Here is a 25,185-nt window from a genome sequence, read left to right as displayed (position 1 = left end):
TGCATGAGAACTAACATCTATGACCAGCAGAATCTTGTATCAACAAACACAAATTCTCCAGCGCTAATGCGAACACGTGCGCGCCAAAGCACACACACACCACGTGAGAGACTCCAGGCGCCAAGCATACTATTTAAAGCATGTTGCAGCAGTCACCAACTGCTGCATGATCTTCAGCTTCCTGTGTATTCCTGAATTCCTGTTCCTGTTGTCTTGGATTACCTGCTAACGACCGGGCTTGTCTTGACCTATCTGATCTGCACTTACCCCGGCTCAACCCTTGGCTCGTTCCTGTTACTTCGCTCTGATCTGCTGCACTGTGTATGACCACTGGCTTGTTTTATGGACTTTGCTACTGTTTGCTGTCCTGTGTATGAACCCTGGCCTGGCTCCTGACACTGCTTCTGGTACTTCCTGCTGTACGATCTCATCTGGTACTTCCGAGGTACCCCTGCCTAGCAGTCTACCTTGCTCGTCAGCTGCCCACCAGTGGAATTATCTGCTTCATCTCAGCTTGCCGCAGCCAGCAACCCCTGCCGCTTTGAGTATAGCTCCCCCTGTACCACCTCCAGGGGGCGCTCTGCACTTAGTCGCAGGGGAAGCCCTCCCAGCATTTCAGCCTCCGATCAGGTATGTGATAGTCTGAGAAACTTAGGATGTACGAATAATTGTGGTTTGGAAATGCTATGCTACCTTTGCCAAAGGTCTTTTATTAACTGTTGATAACTCTAAGCAGCGAAATGTAGTGACATCACTATGCACTGTATATTTTTGTTTTCATATTATGGTACATGTCAAATGCGTAATGTATACTTGTAAGTTTACGTTCAATAAAGTTGGATTTCCCAATTAAAAAAAAAAAAAAAGAAAGGCACAGGTCATGTATAGTAAGGGGCCTACATAAGTAGACATATTAAACAGTAAATAGATCGTAAGATAATTCTTCTAATATAGTATGGTTGTTTATATCTGCTTTGATGTTATGAAATATAACTGATTCTATTCTCCATTTTAGTAAAGAATTCTTATTGAGAATCTACAGAGGTTAACTCAGAGACTGGACAAATTCAGCTGGTCTAGATATAATTGTTTTCTGAGCCTCGGTCATTTCAACATTAAATTTTAGCAATTCTGTTTCTCTTTCTACTCAATTTCTGCTTCACCCTAAAGCTCCAAGAGGAAGGACAGAAGGGTATAAGGAGAGAAGTGGATAATAGTACAGGAGGTATAAGTAGCGAGAGGAGAGAGGAAAGCGGGAGGGGAGAAAGAGGAGAGAAGGGGAAGAGAAGAGAAAAAAAAAGGGGGGGAGAAGAGTAGAGGGGTTTGTGTGGTGGGATGGGGGGGTGGGCAACGTAGACACAAGCTACTAGACAGAGTGGGGGTGGGGAGTCCCACCAGCTGCCCTCCTTGTCTACACTCAGCATAGTATTATAGCGAACCAACACTACCAGATATTCCAGGTGAGCCATGTATGATGATGCAAGTGGTATTGCCTGTAAACCGAACGTCAGTTACGATGACATAGCCTCCAGGCCAAGGGTCAGTCGCTATTCTGTATCAGTGCTTGATACTGTTGTGACTTTTTAAAGGTGAGCCACGCCTCCCAGATAGCTGAAAAGCTAGATATCCTATCCTGTGAAGTGTGGATCAGCTGCTCCATTGTCTCTATGCAGTTAATACGATGTATCCTATTTTTGGTAGAGGGGGGAGATTTGGATCTCCAATGTACCGGAATACACAGCCTAGCATCGTTTTATAGATATTTTCCTGGGCATTTACATTGAGAGATCCCTTGTAGATGAATAGATGAACGCGATCCCAGTCAGCATCTTCAATCTCCCTGTCCAGCGCGGGTCCCCAGAATGCGTGGTCTGAGTGTAGTACAGAATAAGGCTCACCAAACATGGAAGTGTAGAGTGTTGAGATTATATGATTCTGGGGAGCCGAGCTCGAGCACAGAGACTCGAACACAGTAGGTGTTGTCGTATAGCCTACCCTTCTCCCCGGGTCGTCTAGAAAATGTTTCAACTGAATGTAGGACCAGAGAGGAAAGGATTTGGTGTTAGATAATGTTGCTAGATCTTGTTGTCGCATAAATTTGCCCCTATGGAAAAAATGTTTTGCAAGCATCTCTGTATAAGGCCATTCCTGTGCTAGATAGGATTTAGCTAGTCCTGGAGGGAAGTCAGGGTTACCCCTAATAGGGGTAATCGAGCACTCCGTGGCTGTAAGCGCATGTGATTTACAGGCCCTATGGAATTCATGAAGGGTTGCCCCAATGAGGGGGTGTGTGTGGAGATGAGGGCATGTGGGTTTTTTGGAGAACCAAGGGAGTAGGCGAAGATCATATCCTGACATCAATCATTTAAGATCTACCCAATCTTTGTACCTGGCATGTATCTTCCAGTCTTCAGCCCTAGTCATATGTACCGCCCATAATAACGCAGTAAGTCAGAGAGGCCAATTCCTCCCTTGGCTTTGGGTAGAACTAATTTCGCCCATCCGATGCATGCCTGCTTTGATCCCCATAAGAAAGATCGACATAACTTCTTGTATTCTGCAAAGAAAGTTGTTGGTAGGCGTATTGGTATAGTTTGCATTTTATATAATATTTGAGGGAGGACTGTCAGTTTCAAAGCAGAGGTCCGTCCAAACCAAGATAGGGTAGGGACATCCCATCTTTGTAAATCTTGTTTCAAATTTTTTAGTTCAGATGAAAAATTCTTTTCATAAAGGGTATCTAATTTACTGGGAAGTTGAATACCAAGATAGGTGATGGCCTCTGTTTTCCATTTAAAGGGAAAATTTCACTGACACTGCCTTACTAAATTGTTCAGTAGGGAGACATTCAATGCAAACGATTTGAGTAGTTTATTTTTAGGTTAGAAATGTGTTTAAATTGTTCTAGGACTGGCATGAGGTTTGGCAGGGACATCAGTGGCGCTGAAAGGAAAAGTAAGATGTCGTCCACAAAGGCCACAATCTTGTACTCCTTACCATGGACCTCGATACCTTTTATGTTTGGGTTGGCCCTGATGCAGCGTATAAGGGGCTCTAGGGTAAGAATATATAGTAAAGGTGAAAGAGGGCATCCTTGTCTTGTGCCATTATGAATGGGGAAGGCGTCCGATAGGCGGCCGTTGACTTTGACTCTAGCTCTTCGATTTAGAGCGCTCCAATAAAAGTACGCATACATCTTCCTAATCCAAGAGCGTCAAGGACTGCATCCATATAGTCCCAGGCCACCCTATCGAACGCCTTCTCCGCATTCATTGACAGGAAAAATCCCTCTCGCTAAGTCGAAGTCAGCCAGTGATGTAAATTTAGGGCCTTAATGGTATTGTCCCTGGCTTCCCTGCCCGGAACAAAGCCTACTTGATCCCTTCCTACCCAGGCTGGTACATAGTATGATAGGCGCGTTGCCAGTATTTTCGAGAAAAGTTTTACATCAACATTCAGGAGTGATATTGGTCGATAAGATGTCACATCAATGGGGTCTTTATTTTCTTTGGGAATTACTGTTATATATGCTTCTAATAAAGTAGCCAAGGGGCAAGGGGCAGTAGAGAGTGTGTTAAAAGCCTTGAGGAAGCGTGGGGCTAGAAGTTCTGTATAGCATTTATAGTATTGCGCCGTGAAGCCATCCGGGCCTGGGCTTTTGCCCGGCTTCGTGGTCTTCAAAGCTGCTTCCCATTCTTCAGTGGACAAGGGTGCTTCCAGTTCAGCCCGGTCGCTATCTGATAATGCTCGCGGACTAAACTTGCCTAGAAACTCCCGTATCAGGTTAGAGCAAGCCTTGTCCTCTGTAGGGCTACGGATAGTTTCATTGAGGTTATAAAGTTTGCTATAGAAGCGGAGGAATTGTTGTGCAATGTCCTCATTTGTAGTGTGGGATTTCCCTAAGTGGTCAGTTACATGGTGAACTGTGGAGGCCAGTGTGCGTTTCTGCAAGCATCTGGCCAGTAGCTTCCCAGGTTTGTTACCTTGTTCGTAAAATAGTTTCTGTGACAATATATGATGTTTTCGTGCCCTTCTAAAGAGTTCCCCGTATGACACATTTATGTGCCTCCCATTGGACTATGGGAGTCACATCCGGTGTGTCGTTATGGTTGAAATAATCCCAGAGGGCCTGTCTGATGTGTTCTGCATCTCCGGGGTTCGCTAAGATGTACGCATCTAGTCTCCAGATCTTAGTGAGGCCCTCTCTTTGTGGGAATCGTAGGGTCATTGTGATCGGGTGATAATCAGACAGTACCATGTTTTCAATGGTAGCGTCTGCTAGATAAGATAAGTCGGCCTGGTGTATGAAAATATAATCCAACCTCGAGTAGCGGTTGTGTGGTATCGAGTAAAATGTGTAATCCTTCTCTCGGGGGTTAAGAGTGCGCCAGGTTTCATGTAATGTAAGGGAGGCTAACTGTAGTTTCACTTGACGTAGCGCAGAGAAGGGGAATGAGGAGGTTGCCAGTGGATGTGTCTAATAGTGGGTCTAGAGCCATATTAAAGTCCCCTCCCAGTATCAAGAGACCTGTCTGGAATGCAGCCAATTTTGAAATAGTGGTTTTCAGAAAGGGCACTCTATTTGAATTGGGACGGTATACATTTACTAAGGTCACGGGTTTGTTTTTCCATATGCCTTTCAAAAAAAGAAATCTACCCTCGGGGTCTATAAGCTTGTCGGTAAGATGAAACATCATAGACTTAGCTAATAGGATAGAAACTCCCTTAGTTTTGGACTCAGTACATGTTGCATGGTATACCTCCGGATAGCGTTTATCTGCTAAACGGGGGACTGAGTCTGCCTTGAAATTAGTTTCCTGCAAAAAGATAATTTGTGGTTTATGTCGATGAGCTTCCGCCAGGACACTGCTACACTTTTCCGGAACATTGAGGCCTTTGACATTTAGAGAAAACACTTTAAAAGATAGAGGAGCTGAGGAGTGCACTGCAGAGGACATTGTTAAACAATATAAGGTCGCTCAAGTTCTATCAGGCTTTATAGACGGAGAGGGCTTGCACGGGAAGGGGAGAGGGATGAGAGAGATAGACAGATGAGAGAGAGAGGAGGAGGAAGGAGAAAAGGAGGAGGAAAAAGGGAAAGAAGAAGAGAACACAAAAAAGGGGGGGGAGAGGCTAGAGGGTTAAAGGAATGAGTATGACCTGAGAGAAAGAGGAAATCGGAAACTTATGTATGCTCCGTGGAGGCTTCCAGTACCAACTGGAGACCCCTACCTATGCTCGGTGAATGCCCCTAGTATGGACAGGACACTAAATTTACCAGGGGTGGGTATAGCCTTGCTTACCCACCTAGTGGATGGTCTACAGGGATACGGGTATAGGAATAGACTATTCCGGGTATGTTCAAAGGGGGAACCTCCCTCCTTGAGGTGGGAAAGGAGCCTAACACCAAAGTGGATCCAGATGCTATCGACACCCAGAGATGTTGGAGCTTAACAAGTATGGGATATCTTTCTGCTACAGAGGCCTAAGAATACCAGATACAATCCTGTTGTAGTCAGCTATTATTGACATTATCAGTAGTCTCCCCCCTCTCCCCCTTGACACTTGTCCCCTATGGGGTAGCATACTTTAAAAAGTTAAGGTTAGAGTATTTCTATGGGTATATAAGAAATCGTTCTGGACCACGTAAAACATTCAACATTTATAATATATAAAATATATAAGACTTACAGAGGAACATGCTCTCTGGGTATCAAATGTATAAGACAGTTTAAGCCATCCTAAAGTTGGTGGACTGGCATCCTCAAACACCACAGGCCCTGGATCCCCACTAGATCCCAACTCTCAGAACCAGAGGGCGCGGAACCCTCGGTCAATGGAGTCCATAGGCAATCACACAACAGTGTAGTTGACACCTCTGGGGATGTCAGCCCCCATTTCCATGTCATATATGCGCTCAGACAGCTCCAGCATAACTGCTAGTTCCGGGAGCATCCTGGAGCATTGCAACCTCAAAATTTGGATCTCGGGGGTTCCGGATAAGAGCCTGTGAAAAATAGCTCTGAACCCTCACTATCCAAAGATGGATGTGTTCATCAGTAAAGAGACCCATATACAGAAAAAGAAAAAATAACAAGTTAACAAATACATATAGCTCTGAGTAGGCAAGGTAAGCTAAAACCTACAACATAACCTCTATATGTACCCTTATCAATAATCATGGCTATATCAGTGTTTCGGTGGTTCACGGGAGCCCCAAGTGTCCCCCTGCTGACAGGAGGAATCTGTGGGTCCCATAGATCAACAAACAACCTAGTAACCCAATGACGTTGCTGTAAGAAAAAGAGAAAGTTTACAAGGCAAATGTTCTGTGGTTGGCAAGTTCCACCAAAGGCTCAGTGGAGAAGCACCGCGGTTCCCATAACCCTCCTTGTGCACTTGCCCAATGTTTACCTTTAAAACAACAATAACATGGAACTCATATGCTAATGCAAATTAGTATGTCACTCCCTGTGAGTAGGGGAACGTGTCCCTCCACTTTTTGTGCAACCGAGTTCTGCAGCTGGGAGAGTTGCCAGTTCATTGTGCTTGCCTATGATTGTAATGTAAGTTAAACAGAACCGGAAAACATAAGCAGTCTCATCCCCAGGCCTGGGGGTATTGCCTGCTGTCCGGTTCCTGTGCAGTTGTTAGTCACAGGGTTATCTAGCGCCTCCTATACGAATAGCCATCATGTGCTGGCCTTTATCTATCGGAGGCTGTTTATGTAACGGAACATCATGGTTCCAACGTGGTCACCTATAGCAAAAGGTAGGTCTCAAAGTTCAAAGTATGAACAAAAAGAAGAGGGAGGTGCAAATCCGCTCACCCGTCAATCTGAAGTGTAGTTAACGATCAGTTCTGTGCGGAATGGATGATGGGGATACTCTTGGACTCTCATCTGTTTCCATGTCCCCCCCAGATCCTCGATGGTGAGGCAGTTGAGATTCTGCGTCTTCTCTGTCTCGTTCTTTGTGATCTTGGTGAGGCGTCCTGCTGTGTGGGGATCCAAGGATCTGGATGCAGAAACGCACTGTACCAGTCCGGGACATCTACTACAGGAATGCCCAGGGTGTCGCAGAATGGCTGCAAGTCGTCAGGGGTTCTTAGGGGTGCCGTGCGATTACCTACAGTGGCCTGTAGGCAGAAGGGGAATTTCCACCAGTAGGGGATGCGTCTATCGCGTAGGGCTTGCAACAAGGGACGGAGATCTCTCCGGTGTTGCAGCGTAATGGCCGATAAGTCCTGAAACAATTGAATGCGTGCCCCTTCATGTTCCAGGTGATCATGATTGTGCGCCAGTCGCAGTATCTCTTCTTTTTGTATAAAGTTCACTAGGCAACATACCGCATCTCTTGTGGGGTCAGTGTCTCTGCCCCTCAGCCTGAGGGCCCTGTGACATCTTTCCATCTCCACTGGGGCATCTGGCAGTCTGCCCAGCAAGGTATTAAAGATAGCCCAGGTAGTGGTTTGTAGTTGGGGCCCTTCTACTGATTCTGGTATGCCTCTTACACGTAGGTTATGCCTGTGGCCCCTATTATCAAGGTCCTCCATGTGTCTGTACATTTCCAGCAGATGTTGGGCATATACACTGGTGACTTTTTGTACCTGCTGAATAGCTGCCCCGTGTGTCATGGCCGCTGCTTCCACATGCTCCAGTCTAGAGGCCACTGCTCTAATGTCTGTTTTGAGGTCAGATATGGCCGCAAAGAGCGTGTTTTTAATGTCTGTGGCCACTAAATGGAGGTCTGCCAGGCACAGTGAGGGGGAGGAGTGCGAGCTGAGCATACCTGCTACTGCTGAGGCTTCAGGAGTGTCAGCGGTGGCGGCGGTGAAACTCCGGTCCGAGGCCTGAGATGCGGCCTGTGGATCTGTGTGCTGAGTGCGGAACATCGCCGGTATATTGCAGCAGAGCTGCATGGATGGATCCTGCGAGGACCGGGTAGCTGAAGAGCTTCTCCCGGTCATCCTCACTGTTGTGTGGAAGGATTATCCCGCTGATAAAGGCGCTGTAGAAGCTCTGGATGGCGGAGCTCTAAGGTTATGCTGCCATCTTCCTCCGGTGCTAGGCCACGCCCACTCTAAGTAATTTTCTAGCAAAAAAAATGATTTTAACTTGAAACCAACAAATGTCAGAAAAAGGTTTAGTGTTTAAGTGGTTAAACTTTTTTCACTTACACACAAAGTCTATCCCATTGACAAATTGTTACAATTAAGTTCAGCTGATAAAGAATGTTTTGATCCTTGGCAGACTGCCCAGTTTTTCTTTTCCTTTCTTTTGACTGTGGCTTCAGAAGAGCAGAGAGAATTCTTTGCATAGAAAGAATTGTGAAACACTTTAGTCAAGATCGCGATAACGATTCTTGATGATTAATTGTGCAGCTCTAGTATATATATATTAAATACACTGCAGCTAACTGAATCAACTGCCTGCCTGAAGTAGATTAGAAACAGTACACCAGGAACGGACTGCAGTGAAATCTAGCTAAACTGGATACAGTGGATATATATATATATATATATATATATATATATATATATGAGTCTGACTGTGTGTATATATATATATATATATATATATATATATATATATTAAATACACTGCAGCTAACTGAATCAACTGCCTGCCTGAAGTAGATTAGAAACAGTACAGCATGAATGGTCTGCAGTAAGATCTAGCTAAACTGGATCAACTGCCTACCTGAAGTATATTAGAAATAGTACAGCAGGAACTGTCTGCAGTGAGATCTAGCTAACTGAATAAACTGTCTGCTCAAAGTAAATGAAATGACACTCTCTCTCTCTCTCTCTCTCTCTCTCTCTCTATCTAGCTCTCTATACGCCAGCAACACACTACACAGGGCCGATGTGCAGGCGGCCTTATATAGTGTGAGGTGTGTACTTTACCCCCTGAGCCATAATTGGCCAAAGGCACATTGCCTTTGGCCAATTATGGCTCTGTTTGCTTACGGCGCTGTGATTGGCCAGAGCATTGGGGTCATAGTGCATGCTTGGCCAATCATCAGCCAGCAATGCTCTGCGATGACGATCGAACAGCCGATGTTCGAGTCGAACTCATGTTTGACTCGAACAGACAGCCCATCCCTAGTTGTTCTATTTTGTGTGCCTTGTTTGAGAAATGTAGTTATTTTCTCGAATGGGTGTTCGGGATATGTCTGGCTTGAGCTCCATCATTCACTACTTGGATGACTTTTTGTGCATTAGGCCAGCGGATTCCGTAATTTGTGCTGTACTACTGGGGTCGTTACAGCATGTGGCAGAGCGTTTTGGAGTTCCCCTGGCCCCAGACAAGACCGAATGCCCATCGTCAGAGTTGATTTTCCTGGGGATTAGGATCGACTCCATGGCCATGGAGTGTCATTTGCCCTTGGAAAAATCGACCACATTAAAGGTGGAGGTGGCTCGCGCTCAGCAACAATATTAATTTCAGCTTCAGGACTTGAAATCTCTTTTGGGGAAATGTAATTTTGCCTGAAGGATCATCCCGATAGACAGGATTTTCTGTCGCCACTTGGCAGTGGCAACGGCAGGGGATCATTGTCTACAGCACTATGTATGTTTGAAGGGTGAGCATAGTTTGGGAGCATTTCTTGGAGCATTACAAAGGGAGGTCATTGTGGATGGAGAGCCCATTAGCAATGTGGAGCTGAAACTTTTCACGGATGCGGCAGATCGGCTAGTTACGGAGCCTACTTCAAAGGGCAATGGAGCGCCAAGCCATGGCCCGAGGAATGGCGGTCGGCTGATTTTCTGAGAAACCTGGTGCTATTAGAACTATTTCCTATAGTTCTGGTGGTTGAGATTTGGGGTTCTGCTTTTGTAAACAAGAAGGCTTGGTTCCACTGCGACAACATGGGGGTGGTGAATTAAAAAATGAGGGTTTAAGGGACTTTAAGTGAACCTGTGGCCTGGAAAGGCCAGCTGTTCCATCCCTTGGGACTTTAAATGAAAATGTGGCCTGGTAAGGTCACATATTTCCATCCCTGTCATACATTGAGAAAAAAAAAGGGGGGGAGAGAACAAGGGGGTGGGACTTTAAATGAGGCACGTAGTAGCCAAAAAAAAAATAAAAGGTGGACATTATAGAGTCTTGTTGTATGTTTGTAATTTTTAATTGATTGCCACACAATACAATTAAGTAAAGCAGGTACAACATATGACAATGGTACAATGATAATACAGTATAAATGACATCATAAAGGCAGTGTCACGTATATAGCAGAACAGGATTCATCCGTAGTGCTGTCAAATGATAATACAGTATAAGTGGCATTAAACACGTAGTATCACATATATGGCAAACAAGATTCTTATGTAATGCACCAAAATAATGTTGGATAATCCAATAAATCATAATAGTATTTGCAGAGTCTATGACCTGGTTGGTCCAAAGGAGGGGGTATATGGGTAAACTTGGTATCCGGGTAATGTATATTGTGATCATGACGTATGGCAGCTCAACGCGTCTCGTGGCTAGAAAGCCACTCATCAGGAGCACGCACAAGATGTATCTATGAGTAAGAAAAATTGTCCAGTTGGTAGGGTAAATGCGAAGTGAAGCAATAATAGGGTAACAAACCCCTAACCCAAGGTTTGAAAACTTACTGAGGTTCGTGTGTTGGCTGTGTGATGCCGGGTACCATGAGCCGTTCGTACAAGTGCTCCCAACCGGGAGCTGCGGCGAATATCTTGCCCGAAGCCCCCCAACAAGCGTCAACCAGAGCAGGCAATGGAACACAAGGCAACCTAAGTGTGGGTAGGAATAAAAAATGAAGCATGGTGAGACTATGTGCTGAGACTATGTGCAGAGAGGGTATGTGGAGGATAGATGAGGAGACCCAGATTGGGGAAACTAGGAGGAAGATGACAGCCAAAGGGCTGACATGAGGTGAATAGAAAAAAATTGAAGCTGGAAAAGACCACCACATGGGATCGGGACAGTGCAGTGAAAAACAAGGAAGGATGGACAAAAGGCTGATACCTGTGATAAAGTAGGAAGGAATCCTGAACCAGCGTGGATGTGTGAAGGAGCCCTGAGTGCCAAAGCCAACCCCGGAGACGCCTATAAAGGGGCCGTGGCGATGACGCCACCGATGTCACGCCAGCACAGCAGAGAAAGGGGGAGGAGGGAAGGAGGCGGGAAGGATCCGAGAAGCAGCACCCAACCCAGCGCCGCCATCCATCCCCCAATCCACTTGCGAGCGTGGCAACCGCAGCTAGGGACGCAACGGCGCTCGAGGAGCGCCGAACGTCCTGTGTGGGGTGCGTGATGTAGATGCGCAGTGGTGGTGCCCACGCCCCCCCCATGCAAACAAAGCCAGAGGTGGGAGGAGGCCCGCCAGGCGCCTCACAGCTCCTGGATCAGGAGACCAAACACGGGCGGCAGGCAGCCCAGCCTGGCTCACACTGCCCCCATAAACGGACCAGAGCAGAGCCAAAACATCCTGGGAAGGTGGAGAAAATAAAATAAATAAACTGGGGTAAAAGATAAAAAAGATATTGTAATGGTCAATGGTAATGGGATAACTAAGATTGAAAAATTGAAACTGGATCAAGAAAATTGTCATAGAATAAACAATTGCAATAGGGGTAATGCAATTAATATATTGACGCTAAACCACGTGCTTCCAGCCCTGTATCTAGCATTGAATTAAAAAATGAGGGTTTAAGGGACTTTAAGTGAACCTGTGGCCTGGTAAGGCCAGCTGTTCCATCCCTTGGGACTTTAAATGAAAATGTGGCCTGGTAAGGTCACATATTTCCATCCCTGTCATACATTGAGAAAAAAACAGGGGGGGAGAGAACAAGGGGGTGGGACTTTAAATGAGGCACGTAGTAGCCAAAAAAAATAAAAGGTGGACATTATAGAGTCTTGTTGTATGTTTGTAATTTTTAATTGATTGCCACACAATACAATTAAGTAAAGCAGGTACAACATATGACAATGGTACTATGATAATACAGTATAAATGACATCATAAAGGCAGTGTCACGTATATAGCATAACAGGATTCATCTGTAGTGCTGTCAAATGATAATACAGTATAAGTGGCATCAAACACGTAGTATCACATATATGGCAAACAAGATTCTTATGTAATGCACCAAAATAATGTTGGATATTTCCAATAAATCATAATAGTATTTGCAGAGTCTATGACCTCGTTGGTCCAAAGGAGGGGGTATATGGGTAAACTTGGTATCCGGGTAATGTATATTGTGATCATGACGTATGGCAGCTCAACGCATTTCGTGGCTAGAAGGCCACTCATCAGGAGCACGCACAAGATGTATCTATGAGTAAGAAAAATTGTCCAGTTGGTAGGGTAAATGCGAAGTGAAGCAATAATAGGGTAACAAACCCCTAACCCAAGGTTTGAAAACTTACTGAGGTTCGTGTGTTGGCTGTGTGATGCCGGGTACCATGAGCCATTCGTACAAGTGCTCCCAACCAGGAGCTGCGGCGGATATCTCGCCCGAAGCCCCCCAACAAGCGTCAACCAGAGCAGGCAATGGAACACAAGGCAACCTAAGTGTGGGTAGGAATAAAAAATGAAGCATGGTGAGACTATGTGCTGAGACTATGTGCAGAGAGGGTATGTGGAGGATAGATGAGGAGAACCAGATTGGGGAAACTAGGAGGAAGATGACAGCCAAAGGGCTGACATGAGGTGAATAGAAAAAAATTGAAGCTGGAAAAGACCACCACATGGGACCGGGACAGTGCAGTGAAAAACAAGAAAGGATGGACAAAAGGCTGATACCTGTGATAAAGTAGGAAGGAATCCTGAACCAGCGTGGATGTGTGAAGGAGCCCTGAGTGACAAAGCCAACCCCGGAGACGCCTATAAAGGGGCCGTGGCGATGACGCCACCAACGTCACGCCAGCGCAGCAGAGAAAGGGGGAGGAGGGAAGGGGCGGGAAGGATCCGAGAAGCGGCACCCAACCCAGCGCCGCCATCCATCCCCCAATCCGCTTGCGAGCTAGAAACGCAACCGCGCTCGAGGAGCGCCGAACGTCCTGTGTGGGGTGCGTGACGTAGATGCGCAGTGGCGGTGCCCACACCCCCCAGGCAAACAAAGCCAGAGGTGGGAGGAGGCCCGCCAGGCGCGTCACAGCTCCCGGATCAGGAGACCAAACACGGGCGGCAGGCAGCCCAGCCTGGCTCACGCTGTCCCCATAAACGGACCAGAGCAGAGCCAAAACATCCTGGGAAGGTGGAGAAAATAAAATAAATAAACTGGGGTAAAAGATAAAAAAGATAAAAAAGATATTGTAATGGTCAATGGTAGGGATGAGCCGAACACCCCCCGGTTCGGTTCGCACCAGAACCTGCGAACGGACCGAAAGTTCACACGAACGTTAGAACCCCATTGACGTCTATGGGACTCGAACGTTCGAAATCAAAAGTGCTCATTTTAAAGGCTAATTTGCATGGTATTGTCCTAAAAAGGGTTTGGGGACCCGGGTCCTACCCCAAGGGACATGTATCAATGCAAATAAAAAACTTTTAAAAAACGGCCCTTTTTTCGGGAGCAGTGATTTTAATGATGCTTAAAGTAAAAAAAAAAAAAGTGAAATATTCCTTTAAATATCGTACCTGGGGGGTGTCTATAGTATGCCTGTAAAGTGGCGCGTGTTTCCCGTGTTTAGAACAGTCCCTGCACCAAATGTCATTTTTTAAGGAAAAAATCTCATTTAAAACTGCTTGCAGGTTTAATGCAATGTCCGGTCCTGGCAATATGGATGAAAATCAGTGAGACAAACACCATGGGTAACCCCCAGTCCATTACCAGGCCTTTTGGGTCTTGTATGGATATTAGGGGAACCCCGCACCCAAATTAAAATAAGGAAAGGTGTGGGGCCACCAGGCCCTATATACTCTGAACAGCAGTATACAGGCGGTGCAAACAAGACAGGGACTGTAGGTTTGTTGTTAAGTAGAATCTGTTTGTCATTTTGAACGGGTACATTTTTAACGTGTTTAGCTCCAGCCAAAAAATCTTTTTTAAGCTTTTTGGAAAACATAGGGAAGGGTTATCACTCCTGTGACATTTGTTTTGCTGTCTTTCCTCCTCTTTAGAAGATTTCACTTCACTTTTTGTCCCAATGACAAATGCTTTTTGAGAATTTGGGGTTTTTTTGTGGAACAAGGATTGGAAAGCATCAGTGGAAAGGAGAAATGTTTTTCCCATATTAACTCTTACAGGAGAGAATTTCCCTTCCTAGGGGTAGATTTCATCTCACTTCCTGTTGTCTCCTTCCGTTTGCAAGTAGGAGTCGTTTGTAAGTTAGATGTTTGAAAGTAGGGGCCTGCTCTATATACTCAGCAGAAATTTGGGCCTCAGGTGTTGTTGTGGCCACAACACTGTAAGCCCTCACAGGGCCCTGCTGTGAAATATTAGATCAAGAATTGTAATTACATGCCCCTGTTGAACAGGGGCAGAAAAACTGGGCCTTTGGTCGTGGTGGTGGTGGTGCTGGTGCCACAACACTGTAAGTCCTCCCTCGCTCTTGGTGGGTGCAGAAATGGGCCCTGCTGTGAAATATTAGATCAAGAATTGTAATTACATGCCCCTGTTAAACAGGGGCAGAAAAATTGGGCCTTTGGTGGTGGTGGTGGTGGTGGTGCTGGTGCCACAACACTGCAACCCCTCACAGACACTCTAGTTGGAACGCAGGAACGAGCCCTGCTGCAAAGTATTGCATCAAAAATTGTAATTACACGCCCCTGTTAAACAGGGGCAGAAAAATTGGGCCTTAGGCACTGGGGCTGGTGCCACAACACTGTAACCCCTCACAGACACTCTAGTTGGAACGCAGGAATGAGCCCTGCTGCAAAGTATTGCATCAAAAATTGTAATTACACGCCCCTGTTGAACAGGGGCAGAAAAATCGGGCCTTAGGCACTGGTGCTGGTGCCACAACACTGCAATCCCTCGCAGACACTCTAGTTGGAATGCAGGAACGAGCCCAGCTGCAAAGTATTGCATCAAAAATTGTAATTACACGCCCCTGTTAAACAGGGGCTGAAAAATGGTGCCTTAGGCACTGGTGGTGGCGCCCAGAACCAAAAATGTTCTTACAAGCTATCAGCGTGATGATTTAGGAGGAAGAGGATAATTACTCAGGGATAGTCACTCAGCATCAGCATAGGCAGTCTTTGAAGGGATCTGAGATTTCAAAAAAAATTATTCGGTTACATCAGCATCAGGTGCTTGGTAGCTGGTGGTGATCCAAGACTGATTCATTTTTATGAAGGTCAGTCGATCGACCGAGTCGGTGGACAGACGCACCCTGTGATCGGTTACCACGCCTCCAGCAGCACTGAATGTGCGTTCCGAAAGAACGCTGGATGCAGGACAGGCCAGTAGCTCAATTGCATACTGTGCAAGCTCTGGCCAGTGATCCATCCTCAAGACCCAGTAACCCAGAGGATTTTCGGTGGGAAAGGTGTCCAAGTCTGATCTTGCCCCTAGGTATTCCTGCACCATGTAAAACAGACGCTGGCGATGGTTGCTGGAACCGATCATACCTTTGGGCTGCGGACCAAAAAATTGTCTGAACGCATCGGTCAGACGGCCACCTTCTCCACCGCTCCTTCTTTGACTGACCGAAGCCTCAGCAACATGTTGTCCAGAAACAGGAGTTTGTAACCTCCCAGTCTCTGGGAACGTGTTGCACAGACCTTTCTGCAAGGCCTCCCGAAGATGTTTCATCCTCTGCTACCTCTGCGATGGCAAGATAAGGTCTGCAACCTTACCCTTGTAACATGGATCAAGGAGTGTTGCCAGCCAGTATTGGTCCTTCTCCTTGATACCACGAACACGAGGATCCTTACGCAGGCTTTGCAGGATCAGGGAGGCCATGCAGCGTAGGTTTGCTGAGGCATTCGGTCCAGAGTCCTCTGGGTCACTAAGGAAGACATGGTCCGCAGCCACCTCCTCCCAGCCACGTACAAGTCCATGTGTTTCTTGGGACTGATCCCTTAAAGACTGCTGCTGATGCTGAGTGCCAGGCTCCACCTCCATACTGACACAATCTTCCTCCTCCTCCTCCTCCTCCTCGTCCTCGTCCTCGTCCTCTTCCTGTGTGATCGGCGGGCACGCAGGAACACTGTCTGGATAAAGGGGGCCTTGAGAGCTAAGGAAGTCCTCCTCTTCCTGCCTCTGTTCTGCCTCAAGTGCCCTGTCCATTATTCCACGCAGCGTGTGCTCCAACAGGTGGACAAGGGGGACAGTGTCACTGATGCATGCACTGTCACTGCTCACCATCCTCGTGGCCTCCTCAAATGGTGACAGGACAGTGCATGCATCCCTGATCATGGTCCACTGGCGTGGGGAAAAAAAAACAAGCTCCCCTGACCCTGTCCTGGTGCCATAGTCGCACAGGTACTCATTGATGGCCCTCTGCTGCGTGTGCAGCCGCTGCAGCATGGCCAACGTTGAGTTCCACCTGGTGGGCATGTCACAGATTAGGCGGTTCTTGGGCAGGTTAAACTCCTTTTGGAGGTCCGTCAGCCGAGCAATGGCATTATATGACCGGCGGAAATGCACACAGACTTTCCTGGCCTGCCTCAGGACATCCTGTAAGCCCGGGTACCTGCCCAAGAACTGTTGTACCACCAAGTTAAGGATGTGAGCCAAACAGGGCACATGGGTCATTTGTCCCTGTCGGAGGGCAGAGAGGAGGTTGGTGCCATTCCTGCCTTAAGTTGGCGTGGCGTCAACCACCTCTGAACCTGCCCCTGCAGAGCTGACAGAACCTCTGCCCCAGTGTGGCTCCTGTCCCCCAAGCACACCAGCTCAAGCACCGCATGGCATCTTTTGGCCTGCGTACTTGCGTAGCCCCTTGAACGGCTACGGAGCACCGCTGGTTCCGAGGACAAAGCACAGGAAGAGGTCATGGAGGAAGAAGAGGAGGGGGTGGAGGAGAGAGGTGTGTCACAATCATTAGCATTTGGAGGCGTGGTGGCGGAACAACCTCCAACACTACTGCACCTTGTCCTGCATCCTTCCCAGCTGCCAGCAGAGTCACCCAATGCGCCGTGAAACTTAGGTAACGTCCCTGTCCATGCCTGCTGGACCCTGAGTCAGCGGTAATATGCACCTTACCGCTGACCGCCCTGTCCAGCAAGGCATGGACATTGCCTTCCACATGCCGGTAGAGAGCCCGAATCGCCTTCCGTGAGAAAAAGTGGCGTTTGGGTACCTGCCACTGAGGAACCGCACATTCCACAAACTCACGGAAGGGGCAGAGTCTACCAACTGAAAAGGCAGCAGTTGAAGTGCTAGCAATTTTGCCAAGCTAGCATTCAACCGCTGGGCATGTGGATGGCTGGGAGCAAACTTCTTTCGGCGGTGCAGCAGCTGGGGCAGGGAAATTTGCCTGGTACAATCTGACGTCGGTGTACCAAAAGCAGATTGCCCACAAGTACTTGGCTGTGACACACCTAATTCTACACCTTCATTCCTCTCAGTGCAGGTCTCAGAGAGGACTGAAGGTCTAGTGGGGTTGAAAATCTCAGCTGATGAGGAGCAAGGAGAAGTCCTCTTTGTTCTTTGGTGTGGGTCTTTTAGATACACTTGCCAACGAACTGCATGGCAGGTCAACATATGTCTGGTCAAGCATGTGGTACCCAAGCGGGAGATGTTTTGGCCATGCGAGATACGCTTGAGACATATGTTGCGAATAGCAGCGGTGCGATCTGATGCACTTGTCTCAAAAAAGGCCCACACCAAAGAACTTTTTGAATAACGCGCAGAGACTGCAGCGCCCTGCACATGTGAAGCTTTGGGGTGTGATGCAGTCAATGTGCTGCCCTTAGGCTGGCCCCTGGAGGGCATCCTGCCTCGTTGGTGATGTGCCGCCTCCTCCTCCTCCTCTCTCCTATCAGGCACCCACGTTGAGTCAGTGACCTCATCATCCCCTCCCTCCTCATCACTGGAGCAAACCTGGCAGTAAGCTGCAGCAGGGGGAGCATGACTGCCAGATTGCTGTCCTTCTTGGGCACCCCCCTCTGTCCGTGCTCATGTTACTGCCTTCATCGAGCTCAGTATCATCATCAGAGCCTTCCAAATGCTGGGCATCCTCCTGGAGCATGTACCCAACACTGTGGTCAAACAGTTCGAGGGACTCCTCAGGAGGACATGGTGGGGCTAGGGAAGGAGTCACTGATGACATTGAGCAGAGGGAAGAGGCCGCTGCTTTGCCAGACAAAGTACCCTGGGCATGGGTGAGAGAGGATGAGGAGGATGAGGACGGCTTGGCCATCCACTCGACCAAGTCTTCCGCATGTTGCGGCTCAACACGGCCAGCTGCCGAAAAAAAGGCCAAGCGTGTCCCATGGCCACGTGCTGATGAGGATGCACCGTCTTCACGACCAGCACTAGACACAGAGCCTGTTTGCCCTCTCTTATTGGCTTGTGACTTTCTGCCTCTCCTTCTTGGCCTTCCAGACATACTAATGGCCTGTAGCTGCACTAAGCTGGGATATATATATATGTACTGATACTGCAGCTAGCAAAATCAACTGCCTGCCTGTAGTATGAGAACACCACCAACCTTCTACAGGTAGCTTTAGCTGAACACTGTGAGGTGGACGCACCCCACTAACTTGTAGGTTTAGCTGAACACTGTGAGCAGGACGCACTGCACTAACTGTAAATAGTCTAGCTGCCTGACTGTGGTGCTAATAGGATCAAAAGAACACCAGCAATTTTCTTCAGGTAGCTTTATATACTGTAACAAGACAAGCCTGCCTGTCAGTAAGAAGATAACAGGAACGGATCTAGCTGAACACTGTGAGCAGGACGCACTGCACTAACTGTAAATAGTCTAGCTGCCTGACTGTGGTACTAATAGGATCAAAAGAACACCAGTAATTTTCTTCAGGTAGCTGTAAATACTGTAACAAGACAAGCCTGCCTGTCAGTAAGAAGATAACAGGAACGGATCTAGCTGAACACTGTGAGCAGGACGCACTGCACTAACTGTAAATAGTCTAGCTGCCTGACTGTGGGCGTGCGTACGCGCGTTCGCGCTAGCGGGCGTCCGCCTATGGGTGTTACCGCTGGCATGTCCAGTAGTGTGGGCGTGCACGCCGGTGTCGGGGGTGCGCTCGGGCGCGTGCGGGAGCGCGGGGCGCCTTGGCGCCAATTAGCCTATTTAAGCCTGCCTCTACCCTGATTCAGTGCTGCCTGATCAAACAGCTCTGTGTCTTGTTCCGTGATCTTCCTGTGTTCCTGTATCTCCGTAGTTTGACCCGTTGTGACCCGGCTTGCCTTTGGACCTCCCTTGATTGCTGCCTGAACCCGATCCCGGCTTGTTTGACCTTGTTTCTGCCTACTCCCTTGTACCGTTGCCGCCGGCCCGTTGCCGACCTCTGCCTGTGTGTGACCAGCCTGATCAGCTCCTGCTCAGCATCTGCTCCATCAGTCTTGAAGCTCTACCGGTTGCTTGCCAGACCACCTTGCTCCAGGACCCTAACATCAGGCCCTCATACCACTCCGCATTCGTGGGCCTCCTGTCTACTCTACCAGGGGCCCCAAATCGGATACGTAAGGGAGCCTACCCTCTGCCCAAGCGGACTCACCTGTCTGGTAAGTGTGGGACCTGATAGTATCAGGCAGCCATGACTGAGTCCGGGCAGGGGGCCTCCCCCATGGATGAACTTTGCAGGCACCTAGCGGGCCTTACCCAAGCCGTCAAAAGCCTACAGGAGGGCTATACCAGACTGGAAGGACAGGTCCAGGCCCTCTCAGCCTCCCCTCCAGGAGCAGCATCTGCTAATCCCGCCTCAGCACCCTCTGTAGTCATGCTCCCACCGGAGCCCAGGGTGCCTACACCCGAAAAGTTTTCCGGAGAACGCTGCAAGTTCCGGGCGTTCCGCAACGCATGCAAACTCTATTTTGCCTTACAACCCCGTACGTTTTCCTTGGAGGCTACCAAAGTGGGGTTCGTCATTTCTTTGTTGACCGGCGAGCCTCAGGCCTGGGCCCACCATCTGCTGGAGCAAAAGGCCAGATCTCTGGATTCTTTGAGTGACTTTTTCTTAGCCATGTCTCAGCTGTATGAGGACCCTTAGTTAACAGCCACGGCAGAAGCCGCCTTGCACTCCCTTCAACAAGGCCGCAGAGCGGCCGAAGATTACGCTGTGGAGTTCAGGCGTTGGATACAGAGTGGAATGACGCGGCCTTGCGTCACCAATATCGGCTGGGGCTGTCGGACCCCTTGAAGGACGAATTAGCACGGGTGGGGGTACCTCAGACACTAGAGGAGCTGATCAACTTGTCAATCCAGATTGACCGCCGCCTCAGAGAGAGACGCTCTGAGAGATCTGTTGGCCACCCACGCCTCACCTGGATGTTACCCAGGGACCCTAGTGCCCCGAACCAAGCTCCACTTGTCTCATCTATTCCAACCCAGGAAGCTCCTGAACCCATGCAGTTGGGACTGCTCCGTCCCTCTCTGACCCCAGAGGAGAAGATACGCAGACGCACACTTAACCTGTGCCTGTACTGTGGAGAGCCTGGACACTTTGCAAGAGCATGCCCCAATAAAAGACGTAAGTGCCTGCCGTCCTCCTCATTGTGTGCACCTGTCTTACCTAGTTCCGGTAACCAACTAACATTTTCCGTTGTATTACAGTTACCTGGAAGGAACATCCCAGTACCGGTCATCATTGACTCGGGAGCATGTAGCGGATTCATTGACCGGACCTTCGTCGAAGACCATCATAACCCTACTCAAACTAAGGCCCAGGGACTGGCAGTTTTCTTAGCGGATGGCTCCACCCTCCGTTCCGGTCCTGTTACCCAGGAAACGGTTCCTCTACTGGCCACCATTGGCCCGGAACATCAGGAACTTTTACGCTTAGATGTCATCTCCTCTCCCCTCTTCCCAATTATCCTAGGAATACCTTGGCTACAGGCTCACAATCCTAGCATCGACTGGTCTACGGGCAAGATCCAGTTTTCTTCGGAATATTGCAAAAACACTGTTTACGGGGGACCCCTTTAACATCCTCCCAATGCCTGTGCCTAGATTCAGAAATTAAGTCTTACCAAAATCTTCCCGAACCTTACCGGGATTTCCTGGATGTATTCAGTAAAAAGGGGGCAGAAACTCTTCCAGTACATAGACCCTACGATTGCCCAATAGAACTCTTACCTGGTACTGAAGTTCCTTTCGGGAGAATTTTCCCTCTAACTGAGCAGGAGCTGGGCACCTTGAAAATCTATATAGACGAAAACCTGAAGAAAGGGTTCATCCGTCCCTCCACATCTCCAGCGGGGGCAGGCATCTTTTTTGTCGAAAAAAAGGATCACTCCTTACGTCCCTGCATTGATTACCGGGAGCTTAATAAAATCACTATAAAGAACAGATACCCACTACCTTTGGTTCCCGAATTATTTCAGAGATTAGGATCTGCCACCGTCTTCACCAAGCTGGACCTCCGTGGAGCCTATAATTTGATCCGCATAAGAGAGGGGGACGAATGGAAGATGGCCTTTCGTACTCGATTCGGGCACTATGAGTACCTCGTCATGCCCTTTGGTCTGTGCAATGCACCGGCTACATTCCAGCACTTCGTTAACGATGTCTTTCGTGACTTCCTGGACTTATATGTCATCGTTTACCTGGACGATATCCTGGTTTTCTCTGCTTCCCTGACTGAGCACCGCAAACACGTACGAAACGTACTCACCCGGCTTAGACAACATGGGCTTTACGCCAAACTTGAAAAATGCGAATTTGAGCTCCAATCCATCCAGTTCTTAGGCTTGATCATTTCCCCTGACGGCATCAAAATGGATCCGCAAAAAGTATCCGCTATCCTGGATTGGCCTGCACCTTTAGACAAGAAAGGAGTACAGCGTTTTATTGGCTTTGCCAATTTCTATAGGAAATTTATTAAAGGATTCTCTTTGATTATAACTCCCATTACGGAACTCATTAAACAAGGAAGCTGGTTCTGCTGGACTCCTAAGGCACAAGAGGCCTTTGAAAGACTCAAAGCGCTGTTCACGTCAGCCACTATTCTCAAGCATCCCAACCCTGCCTTGCCTTTCGTCTTAGAAGTGGATGCTTCCGAAGTCGCGGTTGGAGCCGTGCTCTCACAAAGGCAAGGTGCCAAAGCACTCTTGTACCCTGTGTGATTCTTCTCACGCAAACTCTCCCCTTCCGAGAAGAATTACGACGTGGGAGATCAGGAACTTCTAGCCATTAAAGCAGCCCTGGAGGAATGGCGTTATCTCCTGGAAGGTGCAGCTCACCCCATTTTGGTCTACACGGACCACAAAAACTTAGAATATCTAAGAACGGCCAAGAGATTGAAACCCCGGCAGGCCAGATGGGCACTTTTTTTTTCCCGATTTATTTTTCATATAATCCAAGAATGTCAAATCCAACGCCCTTTCCCGAATGTTTCTGGATTCTGAGAAGGCCCTGTCTCCAGACACCATCCTCCCCTCTGGAAGTTTCCTGATCCTACAGGAGGATCTAATCTCCCAAATCAGACGATCCTCTATGGGAATGTCTCCACCCGCTGAAGCTTGTACCAAGGATGGGCTGTTCTGGTTCAAGAATAAAATTGTGGTCCCTGAGGAGCTAAAAGTGCGGGTGCTAAGCTTGTGCCACGATCACAAACTTGCCGGTCACTTCGGCACACGGAAGACAATTGATTTTGTCCAACGCACCTTTTGGTGGCCTCACCTTACTAAAGACTGCAAGGAATACGTGGAGTCCTGTAACACATGTGCCAGAAACAAGAGTAGCCGGACAAGAGCATGGGGTCTGTTGAGACCATTACCAGTCCCAGAGAGACCATGGGCCATGATTTCAATGGACTTTATCGTTTAACTCCCCCCATCAGAAGGTTTTTCGTCCATTTTTGTCGTGGTAGACAGGCTGTCTAAAATGGCCCATTTCCTCCCCATGAAGGGCACCCCTTCGGCCATGGAGACCGCTTCCATCTTTATTAAGGAGATCGTCAGACTGCATGGAGACCAATATAGTTTCGGACAGAGGCGTCCAGTTTACCTCCAGATTCTGGAGAGCCCTTTGTGGCGCCCTTGAAATCGAAATGTCATTTTCTTCGGCCTACCACCCTCAGTCAAATGGACAAACCGAAAGGACAAATCAAACCTTGGAGCAATACCTCCGCTGTTTTTCTGCATTTTCCCAGGATGACTGGGCCTCCCTGCTTCCCATCGCGGAGTTCTCCTACAACAACTCACTACACTCAGCTACCAACCAGTCACCGTTTTATGCCAACTATGGTTTCCACCCATCCTTCCTGCCTGGAACTATTCCCGAGTGCCCTGTTCCTGCAGTGTCCGAAACTTTGGATTTTTTTTCAAACAACAATAAATTGCTGCAGGAAACCATGACCAAGGCTCAGGAAGATTACAAGAGAATCTTTGACAGGAAGAGATGGGGAGAACTTGTTCTGGAACCTGGCAATTCTGTCTGGTTATCTACCGCCAACCTCAAGTTGACCTGTCCGTCCAGGAAACTGGGCCCCAAATACTTGGGTCCTTTCTTGATTAATAGAAAAATCAATAATGTGGCATACGAACTTGACCTTCCTAACTCCCTGAGGATACATCCAGTCTTCCACGTGTCCCTCCTGAAGCCGGTCACCCCCAACTTCTTTTCTGGTCGTAGCATTGGCCCACCCAAACCTATTGTGGTTGATGGCGAAGAGGAGTTCGAAGTGGAGGCAATTCTAGATTGCAGAAGAAGACGCAATCAGGTTCAATACCTTGTAAAATGGAGGGGCTATGGACCAGAAGATAATTTGTGGGAGCCGGAAAGTAACTTACATGCCAGAGAACTTCTGCAGTCCTTTAAAACCTCTCATGCCGCAAAGATGGCCCAGCTGGGCATCCGGAGTCTGCCCTTGAGGAGGGGGCACTGTCAGAGAGGTTACCTGATTGGGCGCCGGTGCGCGCCGGGGCGTGTTGGCGCTCGTGTCTCTGTGCGTGCTGGGGCGCGTGTTCCTGGGGGCTGACCGGCCGTGGCGTGCAGGGTGGCATCCGGGCGTGCGTGCGAACGTGCGTCCGCCTATGGGCGTTACCGCTGGCGCGTTCGGTAGTGTGGGCGTGCACGCCGGTGTCGGGGGCGCGCTCGGGCGCGTGCGGGGGCGCGGGGCGCCTTGGCGAATCGGCGCGTGCACGAGCGCAGGGTTTGGCGCCAATTAGCCTATTTAAGCCTGCCTCTACCCTGATTCAGTGCTGCCTGATCAAACAGCTCTGTGTCTTGTTCCGTGATCTTCCTGTGTTCCTGTATCTCCGTAGTTTGATCCGTTGTGACCCGGCTTGCCTTTGGACCTCCCTTGATTGCTGCCTGAACCCGACCCCGGCTTGTTTGACCTTGTTTCTGCCTACTCCCTTGTACCGTTGCCGCCAGCCCGTTGCCGACCTCTGCCTGTGTGTGACCAGCCTGATCAGCTCCTGCTCAGCATCTGCTCCATCAGTCTTGAAGCTCTACCGGTTGCTTGCCAGACCACCTTGCTCCAGAACCTTAACATCAGGCCCTCATACCACTCCGCATTCGTGGGCCTCCTGTCTACTCTACCAGGGGCCCCGAATCGGATACGTAAGGGGGCCTACCCTCTGCCCAAGCGGACTCACCTGTCTGGTAAGTGTGGGACCTGATAGGTACTAATAGGATCAAAAGAACACCAGTAATTTTCTTCAGGTAGCTGTAAATACTGTAACAAGACAAGCCTGCCTGTCAGTAGGAAGATAACAGGAACGGATCTAGCTAAACTGAATACAGTGTATATATATATATATGCAACACCTGGGATGCATATATATACACAATAGACTGTAAGTGCAGCTAACTGACTGACTGTCCTGCCTAATCTAGCTAACTCAAATGAAATGACACTGTCTCTCTCTCTATCTCTCAGCACACCGGAACACACTGCACAGGGCCGCCGTGCAGGCGGCCTTATATAGTGTGAGGCGTGTACTAAATCCCCTGAGCCATAATTGGCCAAAGCCTCCTTGGCTTTGGCCAATTACGGCTCTCTGTTCAGGCGGCGCTGTGATTGGCCAAGAATGCGGGTCATAGTGCATGCTTGGCCAATCATCAGCCAGCAATGCACTGCGATGCCGCAGTGAATTATGGGCCGTGACGCGCCACACGAA

Source organism: Aquarana catesbeiana, linkage group LG13 (assembly GCF_042186555.1).
Source record: "Aquarana catesbeiana isolate 2022-GZ linkage group LG13, ASM4218655v1, whole genome shotgun sequence".
In the NCBI taxonomy this organism is placed as follows: Eukaryota; Metazoa; Chordata; class Amphibia; order Anura; family Ranidae; genus Aquarana; species Aquarana catesbeiana.
The sequence above is the reverse complement of the archived record's forward strand: the minus strand, read 5'-3'. Positions refer to the sequence as shown.